The sequence below is a fragment of the Humulus lupulus genome, chromosome 2, assembly GCF_963169125.1.
Source record: "Humulus lupulus chromosome 2, drHumLupu1.1, whole genome shotgun sequence".
Taxonomy (NCBI): Eukaryota; Viridiplantae; Streptophyta; class Magnoliopsida; order Rosales; family Cannabaceae; genus Humulus; species Humulus lupulus.
Window position 1 is genome coordinate 108,832,519 of NC_084794.1, and position 17,071 is coordinate 108,849,589.

A 17,071-nucleotide genomic window follows, 5' to 3' on the forward strand; every position below is an offset into this window, starting at 1 on the left:
TCTCTATTGTTCTAGTTTATTGTTTTATTTTGTTTAGTATTAGTAAAGTCTATATTCATTATTTGTCAAATCAATTAGTAATAAAGATTGATTCCTAGTAATTAATATCAGCCCTTGTGGGAGCAATACTCTATTTATTACTTTATTACTTGTTACGATTGCGTATACTTGCGTACATAATTTCTACAACAAGTTTTTGGCGCCATTGATGGGGACTGTATTATTAATATCAACATAGTTGATTTTTATTCTAACTTGGTTTTTTTATTTACCATTCTAAATCAGTTTGTGTTTAATATTGTACTTTCATGAAACATTGGTATATGCAACGTAGAAGACAAAAGGAACTAGTACCAGTAGATCTTGAAATTGAAAGAACTTGTAGACAAAACTGAAAGATTAAGAGGAGGCTGGAATTTGCCATGGCTGAAAATCAGGGGAACGTAGCAAACAATGTGGCAAATGATATTACAAGGGTAGCAATTGCTGCTGAGATTCCTAATGTAGCAGAGGTCCCAGTGGAACAAGGACCAAGGACGCTTAGAGATTATGTGTAGCATCTCAGAATTTTACTTAGTTAGATAGTAGTAGCTTGTGCTGTAGTATTTTAGTTTTCGTAGTTATTGGTTCAAGCTGGGAATTAGTTGGAAACTCATAGAGATAGTTATGGATTTTATAAGTTTAACCTATAGTTTAGAAATATTAATTTTATCATAAGGTTTGATTAATATAGCTGGTCCTAGAAATATTATTTATTATAACCTACGGTTTAGATAAAATAATTAGGAATGTGACATTTGTCACATGTATGTTTATTAAGGATTTAATGTTTTTAGATGAATAAATTAATCAAGGATAAACCTAGGAAGTCTAGAACCTTCCCTCGGCTGTTAGGATCTCATATTACTCAGTCAAGGTGGTTTTAACAACTTCAAGTGTGCTGAAAGTGTGCAAAGATGTGTTTAATATATCAGCGTAAGCCGATATAACTCAGCTATAGGGGTTGATATATCGCCTATAATGATACAGAAAACACTTCGACTTCGCGTGAACGAAACCACAGAGCCTTCGAAATATGGGGCAGGAGATATATCACCTATAGGGGACGATATATCGGCTCCACCGACATATTTTGAAACTCCGTGGAATCCGAGCTAGAAACAGCCCTCAACAACTTGGACTTGCTCTTGAACAATTTTGACCGAGTTATGGGCATCTGTTGAGTGGAAAATCCAATTTTTATTCATTTTAATGGGAGTTAGTTTCACTCTGTGAACTCTATAAATAGGACCCTTCACTCAGCCATTTGCATCATCTTTCAAACACTTTTCAGAGCCTCCAAGCTGCTAATTTCGTTATAGAGAGAAACACTAGGGTTTTGGGGTTAAAAGCTTTCAAATCTAAGCTTTTATAAACACTTGGGAAGTAAGCTAGAGTGTGATTTCGATATTGAGGTGTAGATCAAAGTTCTAAGCTGTCTACAGTACTCTGAATCCTCAAGTTTAGTTCATTACGGTTCCTCTTATTCTTTTCTTTTTCTTCAAATCCTAACTTGTTATAATGGCTTTTAGTTAGGTGTTTAATTTTCTTGAAACTTAAGGTTTTCGGTATGTTCTTATCTTGATGGTTTATATCTTCTTTTCATCTTATTTTCTTTAGGAAACTTATGATTTTACTGTTTGGTTTTAGGAGTTTCCAATCCCGAACTTGTCTCCAATACCCCGGTTTTTCCTAAGGAAAATAAGTTAGATTTTATGTGTTATGATTATTTTTATATGATATGTGTATGTATGTATGTTGTTTTTATGTTTTTGGTCATTTGGGAAATATGGTTGCTTAGACAGCAAATAAGCAAATCCCGAGATTTTTATCAATATCATAGACTATAGTTGTGTTTAAACCTACCTCTAAATAGTAGCAAGAGGACCTAGATGGTTTCCATCACATATTATGGTAATGAGTTAATGGCCATTAATTTGTAGTCTTATGTTTTATGCTTTATGTTTTTATGTCCTATGTTTTATGTCATGTTTTAGTAGTTTTTCCTTACTGGGCATTAGGCTCATTCCTTTTTATTTAGATGGTGCAGGTAAATGAACATGGAAGGCGGGACGGATCCTAGGTGGCTTTGGCATGTGTATTGGGAAAGGACCAAAGAAATGGACCGATGGAATCGATCGAGGATGACGTTGATATTTGAGTCTTTATTTATGTATTTATGATTTTTGCATTTTGTATTTGAACAATTAATTAAATGTTTTGTTTTCTTTATGATTTTATGTAATAACAATGGGATCCCATATTTTAGATTTTCTATAATAAAGTTCTATTATTTTATGTATACATCCAAAAGATAGTAGTATGTCTTAGTAGTTTTTAAAGATTCGAGGTCTATTAGTTAGTCAGGTTTATACAATATGTGCTTCCCACTGTCACAGAAGTGCATTCATGCATCAGACACCCCACAATTGACACAAATAACTTTGAAATCAAGCCAGCAATATTACAAATGGTGCGGTCTACCGTTCAATTTGGTGGGTTGCCTACTGAGGATCCCAACTTGCACATAGCCAATTTCCTAGAGTCGTGTGCAACTTTTAAAATGAACAGGGTGAGTGACGATGTAATCCGACTGAGACTTTTCCCATTTTCATTAAGAGAGTGAGCATAGAGTTAGTTAATTTTCCTGCAAGAAAATTCTATTACAACATGGGAGGAACTAACCCAGGAGTTCCTTGAAAAGTATTTCCCTCCCACAAAAGCTGCAAAGTTGAGAGGGGAAATTAATAATTTCTACCAGATGGAAGGGGAGTCATTGTATGATGTATGGGAGAGATTTAAAGAGCTGTTAAGGAAGTGCCCTCATCATGGTATAGAGAAGTGGATGTTGGTTCACAATTTTTATAATGGGTTGAACGGTACCACTCGTACAATAATTGATGCAGCAACAGAGGGTGCATTCATGAGCAAGAGTGCTAATGAAGCATATGAACTACTAGAATAAATGGCCATGAACAACTACCAGTGGCCTACTGAGAAGGGACAGACAAAGAAGGTGGCTGGTATGATCAAATTAGATTCTATCTCAAGACTTACAACTTAAGTTGCAGCCTTAAAGAAACAATTACAACAGAGCAAGCTTCAATCTCAACCCATGCAAGTACAGAATATATGTGAGGCATGTGGGAGTACCCATCAATCAAATCAGTGCCCTGCTCTGGATATGAATAAAATGCCCATGGAACAAGTGCAAGCCATTGGGAATTTCCACAGGCCAGCCAATAACCCTTTTACAATGTCATGCAACTAAGGGTGGAGGAACCACCCTAACTTTTCATGGATGAATAACCAAACCGCACAACAACCTTTCCCTAAAAATCTGCAACACTTCCCACCTCCACAACCACAACATTCTTTCCAATAGCCTCCTCCTAGATTCTATCAACCACAGGTTAGACCCTCACAACAACAAACTTTAATGAAGCAACATGAACCACAACCTGATGTATTAAATCGATTTATGATTGAAACCAAGGCATCTATCAGGAGTTTGGAGACTCATATCAGTTAGTTGGCTACTTTAATGGAAAATCGTGCTCAAGGGAACTTACCATGCACTACTGAAGTGAATCCTAAAGAGTGGTGCAATGCAATCTCTTTGCGAAGTGGAAAGGTGATAGATGAACCCACACAAAAAGGGATAACTGAAGAAAATGTGTCTGATAAGGAGAAGGAAGTGAGTGGGTCAAAGGTTACAAAGAACCTAGAGAAGCATACAGAAATATGTATTGATCATCATATCAAGATTCCTTATCCACAAAGGCTTCGAAAGAAGATGCTTGACAAGCAGTTTTATAAATTTATGGATATCTTTCGGAAGCTACACATCAATATCTCGTTTTCTAAGGCACTTGAACAAATGCCAATTTATGTTAAATTTATGAAGGAGATCATATCAAAGAAAAAGAATTTGGAGGACTATGAGACAATGGCACTTACTGAGGAGTGCAGCGCAATACTCCAAAAGAAGCTACCTCCCAAGCTCAAGGATCCAGGTAGTTTCAACATTCCTTGTACTATGGGGAATGTGGTTTTTGAGAGAGAAATTTTTTATTTAGGAGAAAGTGTGAATTTAATGCCTCTATCCATTTATCAAAAACCAAAATTGGAAGAAGTTAAGCCAACAAATGTGAAGCTTCAGATGGCAGATTGCTCAGTCAAACACCTTCGTGGAATGATTGAGGATGTACTAGTAAAGGTGGACAAATGTATCTTCCCTGTTGATTTTATTATTCTTGATATGGAGGAAGATAAAAATATTCCAATTATCCTTGGGAGGCCAATTTTAGCTACTGTGAGAGCATTAATCGATGTGCAAAAAAGAGAAATACAATTGCGAGTGCAAAAAGAGGAAGTGACGTTTAAGGTGTTTGCAGCAACTGGAATTCCTACTTGTTGTAGAATTGATGCAGTGGATGTTGATAGTAGTCCTACAAGTACGAAAAATAAGAAGGTAAAAAGTCAAGGGGGTACTCGTTCTATTCGTCATAAAATGCATCATATTTTTTATGGAAAGATGACAAATGAGGATGTGGGGACACTTAATTTTCTCAATTTTAAAAATCAAGTCTCTTCATTGGTGTTTAATGTGCAAAATGGTTTAATTGGTTATTAGACCCTGGTTAATTTTGAAGAGGAGGTTCAGCGTCTGACTAAATGACATGAACGACAGCGCCATTGGAAGGCATCCCAATCTTTTTCTTATTTTGTTATTTTCATTTAAAGTTTGGAAGATTTTTCTATGTTTAGTTTTAATTTTTATGTTTTTTTTACATTTTTAGAATTTTAGACTTTAATTTGTCAATTTTGAACCATGGAAATTGTGAAAACTTGTAAGAAAAAAAATATTTAAGCAAGTACCGATTTCTGTGTTGCGATGCCCTGCATTTGAGTCGCGGCGCTCGAGAAGTCAGAGGCCCCAGGGATTTTCGGAGAGACCCAGACACCGTGGTGCCACATGATAGAGTTGTAGCGCACCTACCAAGAAAGAAGAAGAAAAATAAAAGAACCACCATACTGAGGTGGTGCATGTTTTGGTAAGTCCTCTTCCTTTATTTGTTTTGTGTCACATTGGGGGCAATGTGTAATTTAAGTTTGAGGGAGAGTTTACTTTGTTTTTCGGTTGTTTTTAGTGGTTTTTAGTTGTATTTCATGTTTTTTTAGTTGTTAGTTTGTGAATCAAGTTGTTTTGAGCCTATGATACTAATTTCCATATGATATAAGTGATATTTTTAAAACTGCATGAATTCGTGTGCTTAGTTAGATTAATTTTTTTGAGTAGCTTTAATCAGAATTTTTATTTCCATGATAGCCTTAATTAATAAATTTATCACAATCCTTTAGTATATGCATGTTAAGTGGGTTTGTGGATTGAGATTTGAAATAATATTTTAGAACTTGTATAGTTTGTTGATTGAGCTGAAATGAGAATGATGCATGCTTAGGAGATGATTTAGGCAATTCTTTGGAACGATTGAGTCTTTCAAGCCAACCTTAATGTATTAAATCCCTAGTTATCCAATTTTGAGTCGAACATGATTCTTTTGTTGTTTGACACTTATTTTGAGCCTATTTGAAACTTTGTTATTTATCTTTCCCTTTGTTATACCATGCGCATATGAAAAGTGATGGGGGGAAGAAGTTGTAATGGGGTTAATGTGGGAAATTGTATTAATGACAATAAAAGAAAAAATATATATATTTAGAGAGAAAAAAAATACTTACAAATGAACTACACTACCAAATAAGAATATAAATAAATAAGTTTGGGAGAGTGTAGTATCATTAGAAAATGAAAAAGAAAAAAAAAACAAATTCAGAAGTGTGAATTCTCTCAAAGTAGGAAATTTAGGGAAATTTTGGGATTGATTGTGGGTTTTCAAGTTGTCATAAGATTGGTTTGTTGATTTGTATGCTTAAGGTATAGTTGAGCCTAAATGACTTTTTATTTACCTACCTAAGCCTAAGCCTATGCCTAAGCCTTCGTTATAAGCTTAAAAAGTCATTTTGATTCTTGAGCATGTGTTATCATATTAGGGGAGATTGATGAATTGTGCAAGCATATGAAATACTTGGTTTTGGTGGAATGATTTGGAAGATTCGACATGTATATGGTATTGTGATTGTGTGTTATTTATTGGTTAAGGCTAATTGATGTAGTAAAGATTAAAGTTGATTACTGAATTAATTTTGCTGAAATTCTAGATAAAATGCAGTTGAAAAATTTTGAGCTTGTATTGCATGGTGTTTCTTAGGTTGAGGCTTGTTAGGTTATAACTTGATTCGTGTGTGTTAGTTAGCTTTTTTTAGAAAGTGTCAATAGGTTTTAATCGAGGACGAGTAAAAGTTAAGTTTGGGGGAGTTTGATAGAGTAGTTTTTACAGTGTTTTCAAGGGTTGTTTTAGGGAAGTTTTGAGCTTATTCAGTTATGTTTCTGCAATATGACGCTTTTGTTGCCTGTGTTTGACAATATTTCAGGATTTATAGAAAAATTGATAAATGGACCGTGTTTGGCCTCAAAAAAATGTGATTTGGTGAAAAAAAAGACAATTTGAGCCACGAAGCTGAGCATTAGGGCTGCGGCGCTACAGTTAGACAAAGACGGCAAAATTATGAGAAGTTTAGGGCTGCGACACACATGCATTAGAGCCGCGACGCTTGTTGAGGCAGAAACGAGACGACTTTGGTTCTTGGACACGGGCCACGACGCTTCATTATGAGGTTGCGACGCCTGAGGTGGTCAAATTGCAAATTATGTCATTTTAAGTAGAGGTAAAAGTGGAATTTCACATTAAAAACACATACAACTATATAAGCAACATTATGATGATTTTTGAAGGAGAACCCTGAGGAGAGACTTAAGAAAACACTTTCTGGAGACAAAAGCTTGGAGATCAACTAGTTTTCATCATTATTCTTCTTCTTCTTTTACTTTCTCTTATAGTGATGTTTTATTTAGTTTGATGGATTTAACTATATTTATCATGAACTAATTTGTGTATTTAGGGTGTTAATGGATTCTTCTTGAAACCTTAAGATTATCTTATGAAGTTTCTATGAATTTTCTATCAATATTGTGAATTATCTGTCTTGTGTTTAATGCTTGTGATTAATTGGCCACTAATTGTATGATTTATATGATTTTGACCTAAGATCTGAAAAGTAAAGGATAAATATGCTATAGTCAAATAATTTTAGATTTATATTGGACGAGAGTACCTGTATTATTTGTGTAGCTTAAGGATTCCGTGTTTAATGTCTGCGATATGTTGATTTACCACAGAGATGTAGGAGATTTGCTTATTGTAGAGAGTTATAAGTCTTAGTAAGAATAAAATTTACAATTGTAATCCGCTATCACAATAGAGATATAAATTCTTAAATTCACATTAGAGAGGTATAGGTGGATAGTTGATGAAGTTAATAGCCCTAACTCTTATTCCATTGAATTATTATTTTAGTATTGAGTTCTCTATTGTTCTAGTTTATTGTTTTACTTTGTTTAGTTTTAGTAAAGTCTATATTCATTATTTGTCAAATCAATTAGAAATAAATATTGATTCCTGGTAATTAATATCAGTCCTTGTGGGAACGATACTCTATTTATTACTCTATTACTTATTACGATTGCGTATATAATTTCCACAACAAGTTTTTGGCGCCATTGCTGATGACTGTATTATTAATATCAACATTGTTGATTTTTATTCTAACTTGGTTTTGTTATTTACCATTCTAAATTGATTTGTGTTTAATATTGTACTTTCATGAAACATTGGTATATGCGGCGTAGTAGACAAAAGGAACTAGTACTAGTAGATCTTGAAATTGAATGAACTTGTAGACTAAACTGAAAGATTAAGAGGAGGCTGGAATTTTCCATGGCTAAAAATCAGGGGAACGCAGCCAACAAAGTGGTGAGTGATATTACAAGGGTAGCATCTGCTGCTGAGATTTCTAATGCAGCAAAGGTCCCACTGGAACAAGGACCAAGGACGCTTAGAGATTATATGCTTCCCATTATCACGAGAGTGCATTCATGCATCAGACACCCCACAGTTGTCGCTAATAACTTTGAAATCAAGCTGGAAATATTACAAATGGTGCAATCTACCGTTCAATTTGGTGGGTTGCCTACTGAGGATCCCAATTTGCACATAGCCAATTTCCTAGAGTTGTGTCCAACTTTTAAGATGAACGGGGTGAGTGATGATGCAATTCGACTGAGACTTTTCCCATTTTCATTAAGAGACCGAGCAAAGAGCTGGTTAATTTCATTGCAAGCCAATTCTATTACAACATGGGAGGAACTAGCCCAAAAGTTCCTTGCAAAGTTTTTCCCTCCAGCAAAAGTTGCAAAGTTGTGAGGGGAAATTATTAATTTCTACTAGACAGAAGGGGAATCGTTGTATGATACATGGGAGAGATTTAACGAGATGTTAAGGAAGTGTCATTGTTTACCGAGTTTTTCGGAAACGAATACAAACAAAATAAAAAAAAAGATAAGAACTGTAGAAGTGCAGAAATATAAATAGACAAATAGGTTTTTTACGTGGTTCAGGCGTTAACGAGCCCTAGTCCACGAGTCGATGTTATTATACTTGTAGAGAATTACAGTAAAATGGCTGGTGTACAGGAACCTCACAAACTCACAGTGTTTCTCTCGAGTTCTCTAGAAGAAGACGAAGCTAGAGAGATTTTTGCAGAGTTCTTGCTATCTAATCTCTTCTTTTTCCCCTCCTATTGCAAAATGAGGAGGTCTTTATAGCTAGAGTTTTGGATTAGGGTTTTACTCTGCCCCCATGAGTCTTAATTACACCAGCCATAAATAGGGGATACAATTACCGTAGTCGCCTGGCTACCAAGCTCTATGTGGGTATATTTACATGAAAGTATGGGGAATACACAAAGGCAGCTGTCTTTTCCAGGCTATCAGCGGAACAGTAGGCGAAATGGTACTTTTAGGCGTGCTGGGATGTGTGCGGCCTCGACCTGTCGGGCGTGTCAGGCGGGATCCTGTGTCAGGTGGATGTCGTTCCAACTATGCCTCCTCCATGACTCGACCGCTTGGTCTTCTTCCGTGCGAGGCACGGAACTGTATCCGCGAAGGTAACCTGAAGAGCTTCTCCTGGAAGGACCTTCCCCGAAGGATACCCCTTCGGGAGTCCGGGAGAATTGACGAGCTTCCGCGTCGCGGTTGCTTGAAAGAGTATGCTGGACACTAAACGGGAGAGGCGAAGCCTTTCTGTCCATCCGCGAGCTCTGGTCACCTTTCGTGAAAGACTTTGATAATTCTGCTTCCCCGAGGCTATCCATCTAAACGCTATCCGGAAATCTGGATAACATTTACCCCCCAAGGTCACGGGGCTTGAGAGGTCCGGGAGCTTGTACAGTCCTCCGGGTGTTCGGGTCTCTAGATTAGGCGAGGGGTCACCTCCTGTGTTCCTGGAAGATTTCCTTTTTCCCGCCTGAGTGTCAGTACAAAAAAAAAGGAAATTTCTTCTGTTTGAACTCAAGTACTCAAGTGTGGCAAGGGCCACGCGTCATGCAGGGAATGGCTCTGTGACCAAGACGTGTGCGTGAGGCGACTGGCTGAGTGTGCGTGCGCCAGGTGTCTGAGTAGTGATTTGACGGTATTTAATGGTGCACTGGGCCCGAGATGGTATAATGATGGGAAATAAATACTTTATTCCCATCCGAGGAGTCTTAAATGGGACCGGCACTTCATCCCCAACCGTTGGATTTGATGCATGCGGTATGGGAAGATCGGGACCGTCCATTTGTGGAATTCGAAACGATTTCGTTCCTGCTATAAAAACGAGGGAACGGACCTTTCTTCCTCTTTACGCTTTCAAATTTTCGAGTCTTTCAGATTCTCAGATTCCCAAATCTTCGAACTCTCAAGCTTCCAAGCTTCCTTTCCTTCGAATTCGCCACTTCTTTTGGTAAGGAATCCAGAAACTTTTCTTTCGATTTGGCAGTAGGTTTGATCGCCGAAGTTCTAAGTTTGAATCGTTGCTTGTCTTTGCAGCCTTTACTTAACGTGTTCGTGCGGTGCAGTGACCCGATTACCCCCTCAATCTTCAACTACTCGAATACCAGTAAGTATTTTTACTTTGCTTTTTCCTTCTAAACCTCAGATTGTTGGTAGTTGTTAGGGTTGAGTTTTCTGCCGGTGTCATCCTTATGCATGCATGAATAGGGCTTTGATAGGCATGCGACTGATGTGAGTCAATAAGTCATTTCTTTGCATGCTTCGACGATTTGCTTTTGGAAAGTTGTTTCTCGTCTGCTTGTGCTGTTCTGGTTTGTTATTTTAGGGCATAAGCGTGAACGCCTTTAGGGTGTCTTCCCCTGGGAAGACACTTCTCTCGGCGGGCTTAGGCTCGAAGTTTGAATCTGGTTCCTTGCTGTCCTCCGGGTGGCATGGTGCCAGCCCCTCGGCAAGCTCGGTGGGAGCCTCTCCAAGCAGTTTTCGGGGAGGGTCTCCCCGACGCCTTTAATACCATTAGGGTATGGCAAGGGTGCTGACTGCTTGGAGTGCTTTCTTCTTTGTTTCTTTTGCTCAGTGACGAACACCTCAAAGGAACAAGTCATCGCTGCGGTAGAGGCTGAATCTGCCCAAGAGCAAGGTTCCCCTGTTGCCGGCACGAAGGGGAAAGCAAAAACTAAGGTGGCCTCGGCTAGCCCACCGACTATCAACAGCTCCATCTGGGAGATGGACCAGAAGCCGAACCTGCTCAGGAACTACGGCATGCTGGAGCTGTATTCCTCAGAGGCAGGCCTGAAGAACATCCCAGGCCTGATGTGGCACCGCCTGTCGGTGCTGGGTGAGTCTGCCAGTCAGAGTCACGAGGGTTTTGGTGCCTGGAGCTGGGCACACATAGTGTGTGGGGCACACTTGCCCCTAAGAAGTTATTTTGCCAACTTCTGCGTGAAGGCGGGGATTGCCCCCTTCCAGTTGATTCCCCCCAGCTACAAGCTTCTAGTGGGGTGGTACATCTTTTGCAAATCCAGGAACCTGGAGGCCCCTACCCCGGAGGAGGTGCTATACTTCTATGGGCTGAAGTCTCAGCCCATGAGAGGTCATGCAGACAAGGTGGGGTTTTATAGGCTGGAGAGGTACCCGGACGTGATGTGCCCCACATGTCATACCGCGAGGGTTCCAGATCTCCGGGAGTACTGGTTCCTGACGACTGGCTTCCCATTGAAGAGGGTGCCAGCTCTATCTTTGGACTTCAAAGTCCCTGGTAAGTGCTCCTTCCTCTCTTTTTTAACTTTGTTTCTTTAAGTTTGGTTTGCCTTCCGGGAGGATCTCTAACACTCGTGTTTGGATTTTGCAGAAGCCATCCCGCGGACACCTCGCTGTGCGGAGATGATAAGGAGGTCAAACTTCTACGAGGGGCTCTCGGAGGAAGAGCTGAAGGTGGAAGGACTTGTGACCACTGAATCTTTGAGGGAGTATAGGCTACTCGCCTCTTTCCAAAATATTGAGCCAGTGAGTGGCAGGGGGCAAAGTCAGGTGTCAGCTGACGTCCGGGAGCAGATTGCCCTGAAGCTGTCCAAGGTGATCTGCCAGGCGGCCCAGGACGAGAATAATTTATCCCCCAGTTGGGCGGAGAGGTTCCCTGACCCCCAGTCGGAGGAAGAAGAAATCGAGGCTCGCCACGCCGCAGCTTATCCCAATGAAGGGACTCCGGGAGCTGGTACCTCCGGGAGAGGTAAGACTAGTTTTCGATTGATCCACACCCCCAGCCTGTCTGAGGTTTCCCGGACTTCTCAGGTGGGGTTCGATCCCCGCTTCCTTAGGCTAGATCCGCGTAGGATACCCTTTGACAGATATTGCGATAGGGTAGATGAGCTCCTCGGGTGTTTGAGTGACGGTAGTCTGCCAGAAGGTGTCACCATTGTTGACCCTTCTTCCCTCAGCATGTCATTCTCGGACTTCAAGGAGTACGGGAGCTTCCTGGAGCAGGAAGCGGTGTCTTGTTTTGCTCGGGGAAGGCCATCCACGTTTCTCGTGCATGGTCGTCCCTTTCAAACTTTTTTCTTTTTTGTTTCTTGTTCCCTGCTGGTGGACTTGTTTGTGTCTTATGCTGTTGCTTGTTTTGTTTTCTGCTTATCTTTTTTCACATTGCTTGTTGGTTGGTTAACCTTGCTTCGTACATTTCTTGCAGAACATCCTGAAGCAAAGATGTTGGGGAGAGCTACCTCACTTATCAAGAAGGCCGCCACCAGCCAAGACCCGTCCAAGGGGAAAAGACGAAAGGTCGGAGCTGGTAGGGGAGGTAAAGCTGCCACACCCAAGAAGACAAGTGGCGAGGCGCAAGGGTCTCTGGTGGTGGAGAGGTCAATCGTGCCCGTGGTGGAGAAGCCTCCTGTCAAGGGGCCTTCCGAGAACATGGTGGTCTCGAGTAGTAGCAGCGATGGGGAAGGTCTTGTGTTCCCCGCGAAGAAGGCCGGGGTGAGCAAGCGCTCCGGAGGAGAGGCTGAGGGCGACAAGAAGAAACGCCTTAGACATTCTTCTCCCGGAGGTGATGGAGACCTCCGGGCTGCGCGCAGTCCCCACCAGACTACCCCCACCCAGCAGCAAACACAACTCCAACAGCAAAAGCAACAGCAACAACAACAACAACCACAAAGACAATCAACACCGCCACAGCAGCAGCAAAAGCAACAGCAACATCAGCAGCAGCAACAAACCGGGGCGGTAGTGTCTTCGCTACCATCCCTAATACCCCGTCTACTTCCTCCTCCAGTCCAAAGGGAGTCCACCCTTTCGGGGTCTCCTTCTTCTTCTTCTCTTCCACTTTCTCAACAAACAAGCCTTCCTCAGCCTGGCCTGAAGTTCCACTTCCCTCAGAAACCAACCCGTTTCCCCGCTGCCCTCCTGGAGGGTGTAAGACGGGCTGATAATTTTTTGAAGAGGCGGTTGGAGGCCGAGAAGGCTGTTACTCAGGGAAGGGCAGACAACCTGTCTGCCGTGAAGAGAGCTGAGCTGGCCGAGGGGGTGAGATCCCTTCACCCGGTTGGAGCGGTTTTGGATGGCCCAGCCTTGGAGAAGAGGCTGGTGCCTAGGCTCGGACATGCATTGGCGCCGTTCGGAGCGGAGATGATGGAGGACATGGCCCTGAGCTTGTGCGAGCTCAATTCTGAGAAATGGGCCATCAGTAGCAGTAAGGACCCGCTGTTGCTGACACATGCCGTAAAGCAGCAACTTTCTGGGGTAAGCTGTCAGTTGTTGTGTTCTGGGATCAATTGTTTTAGTACATTTGGTTCTTCTTAACTCATTCTGTTGTCTTTCCTCGCAGGCCTCTCTCATCGCGGAACGCTCGTTCCGGGAGGTGGGTGCAGTTCTGGTTCAACTGGAGGAGAGCCAGGTGGCTCGCCAAGCCTTGGAGGCGGAGAAGCAGAAACTGACCCAACAGGTCGAGAGCATAAAGGGGGAGGCTGTGGAGAAGATTAACCAGGCCTGGCGCACGGCTGAAGAAGAGGCGGACAAGACATATCTTGCCAAATATCAAGAGTACCGGGCCAGCGCGGAGAATGAGTTCAAGCACCGGTCGGATGACTTGAAGGCCAAGAACTCCAAGCTTCAGGAAGAGCTATCCCAGGCCAGGGGGGAGAAGGACACCCTGGATGCCCGCTTGCAATCGAAAAACAATCTCCTCCTTAAGCAGAACGAGGAATACGCCATTCTTCATAATAAGCTGTACGAGGAGGAGCAAGATCACAAGAGGAGCAAGGATCTCGCGTCTATGCAGGAGTTGGGGCTCGCTGAGAAGGATAAACAGATTGGAGCCTTGCAATTCACTATCAGGGGGCATGTGACCGAGAAGCAATCCTTGCTGGATCAAAATAAGGTGCAGCGCAAGGAGATTGATTCCCTTAAGGGAGAGCGGGATGCATCCAAGGCCGAGCTGGAAAAACTGAGGGCTCAATTGGCTGTCGCGGAGGCAAAGCTGGCAACCTCTGAGGCGGAGCGCTTGAAGGAGAAGGAAGATGCCGAGGTGGTGCTGAATAGAACAATTAATCTATCCCACGTGGTCCTGATGCACCAACTTTGGAAAATAAACCCGGAGGTAGTAGGCTACCTGGGAGAGGACGCCGCCGCCATGAGGGAAAAGATACAGGCGTGGGATCAAAGCCCAGAGGTGTACGTCCAGACTTATAACATCGACGAGCCTGCTGGAGTCCCTGAGGCAGAAGATCCCGAAGAGGCGGGGACCTCTGAACTTGCCATTGATGACGTTCCATCTTCCAATGAGCTGACTTCGCCAGCCCCAGTTGAAACCGCTGTCTCCGAGACCCCGGTCGTGGAAGCCGCTGCCACCCCCAGCACTTGAAGGGGTCTTATTCTTTGTGTAATAATAATTTTTTTTTTCTTTATTTTCCTTTGGGGCGAAGCTCCCTGTACTCTTTTTTTTTTTTTAATTGCGGGAACATTACAGATGTCCGGTCCGCAGGGCCTTCATTGTCATAATTGTAGACTTCTTCTTTCCTTTCCTGCTGAGTTCCTTGTTTAATTTTGTGCTTAGGGTAGAGACTTTTATACGATAGAAACTGCTGTAGGGGCGCATGAGGTTTAGGTTCCAACGGCCAGAACCTATGCATTTCTAACTTGAAGCTCCAACGGCTTATGTCTTTTCCCACGTAGTTTCTAGGTTACGGAGGGTTCTTGGTTCCAACGGCCAGACTCCCTCTTTCATCGTACTCAGCTTTCCTAAGGTAAATAGCCAATCCCGGGACTTGTAGTTATACCGTTCGCTGGGATGGCTAAGGTGACCCGTTGCATCTTCCCATCGTGATCTTTACAAAGCTTGCGAGGCCAACACTTAATACGATTCCGCGGGATGGTGCCGGAACGGGAGTTCTTTTGGTGGGCATTGCTAGACTTAGGGCTAGATCTTTGCGAAGCAAAACTAACTGTCATTGTGGACCTCACGGTGGCCGACTTCAGGGACTTGGCATGAAGCCTTGCGAGGCAAAGTTCGTTGCGGTCGAGGAAATCGTCACGCCTACCATGTGCGATCCTGGAGTAGGGGCTTTGCGAAGCAAGGCCTGCTGTGATTGGGGGATCGGTTATATTTGCTCCCAGAGCTGAAGCTTGTGAAGCGAAGTTTGCAGTGGTCGAGGAGCTCGCCATGCATTTATTTGTGAGACCCGGAGCTGAAGCCTGCGAAGCAAAGCTTACAGCGGTCGCGGATCTTGCCATCTTTCGCCTTGCGGGACCCGGAGCTGGAGCTTGTGAAGCAAAGCTCTCAGCGGTCGCGGATCTTGCCATGCATTACTTTATGAGACCCGGAGCTGAAGCTTGCGAAGCAAAGCTTTCAGCGGACGCGTAGTATTCTGCGAAGGACTTGTCAGGAAGTTGGGGGTGTTTCGGCGTGGCTCTCTGAATGTGCCCCAACCTCCAGTCCTGTTCATCGCTGGGCTACACAGGAGATAATTTTCATGATGCATAATGGCAGATATTTTCATGGCAATTTTCACATAGCCACATAATGCACACATGACACGTAATGCAAATATGTTCATGGCAACAAATCAACCTAAGCTTAATCAATTTTAAAAATTTCAAACACAATGCTAGCACATAAGTAGTGTTCTCTTTATGTTTTGTTCAAGGGGCGTATGGCTATGCCTTAGCCATGTATACCCCCCCAAGTGAGCGTGGGGTCCGGACGTCTCCGGACCGCGGGGTCACTTGTTAAAACACAGCTTGGAACAAAGGGATAAAAAATGCAGTAAAAGCGGAGTGAAACTCTCCGTGTTTTATTAAATTAGCCTGTTAGGCATGTGTTTTACAGCTGGGAGGACTATCTCCATATTTTACATTTTTGCTACGTCCACCAAGGACTTTCGACTAGATAGTCCGGGGCTTACTGATAGTAACGGCGGAGGTGCTCCGCGTTCCAGGCGCGCGGGACTTTAGATCCGTCGAGTCTCTTTAAGTGATACGTCCCATGGCCCACTTTTTCTTGGACTTCATAGGGGCCTTCCCAGTTGGGTCTGAGGACTCCCACTCCCGGATCCTGCGTTGCAGGAAATACTCTCCGTAGGACAAGGTCCCCAACTTCGAATGTACGGCTCTTGACTCTTGAGTTGAAGTGTCGGGCTATCTTGCCTTGGTACATTTTGAGTTGGACCTGTGACTGCTCCCGGAGCTCTTCGATCATGTCCAGGGACTCCTGGAGAAGGGCGTGGTTCCGGGTAGGGTCGTAGGTGTCCTGCCTGTGAGAGGTGATCATAGTTTCTACTGGGATGACGGCCTCGCAACCGAAGGTCATGGAGTAAGGTGTGTGCCCTGTCGAAGTTCTCTCTGTTGTGCGATAGGCCCAAAGTACTCGCGGGAGCTCTTCCGGCCAGTGAGCCTTGCATGCTTGGAGTTTTTTCTTCAACGTGGTCTTTAAAATTTTGTTCACTGCCTCCACTTGCCCATTAGCTTGAGGTCTGGCGACTGCGGAAAAGCTTTTGATGATTCCATGCGAAGCACAGAAGTTCGTGAAATGTTCACTATCAAATTGCTTCCCGTTGTCGGACACAATTTTACGTGGAAGCCCGAAACGACACACTATATTCTTGATGACAAAGTCCAGTGCTTTCTTAGACATGACCGTGTTCATAGGTTCAGCTTCAGCCCATTTGGTGAAGTAGTCTATCGCGACTATGGCATACTTCACTCCACCCTTTCCAGTTGGAAGGGAACCTACTAGGTCAATGCCCCAAACGGCGAACGGCCAGGGGCTGGTCATTAAGGTAATTTCTGTAGGCGGCGCTCGCGGAACCTTGGCGTACCTCTGGCACTGCTCACATTTTCTAACATAATCCACACAATCCTTCTTCATGGTGGGCCAGAAGTATCCTTGACGAAGGATCTTTTTGGAGAGGCTCAGCCCGGAGGTATGGTCGCCACAGAAGCCTCCGTGAATCTCATGGATGATGGTGCTGATTTCGGTTCCGGAAACACACCTAAGGAAGGGTATGGAGAACCCCCTGCGGTAAAGCTTTC

The 17,071-nt window shown here is 43.0% G+C and overlaps 1 non-coding gene across 1 annotated transcript; it reads right to left on the reverse strand.

Moving 5' to 3' along the window:
- Positions 1 to 2,767: 2,767 nt before the first annotated feature.
- On the reverse strand, positions 2,768 to 2,874 carry LOC133820127 (small nucleolar RNA R71). The gene has a single exon (XR_009886560.1). It is a non-coding gene; the product is annotated as a small nucleolar RNA R71 (small nucleolar RNA).
- Positions 2,875 to 17,071: the final 14,197 nt, after the last annotated feature.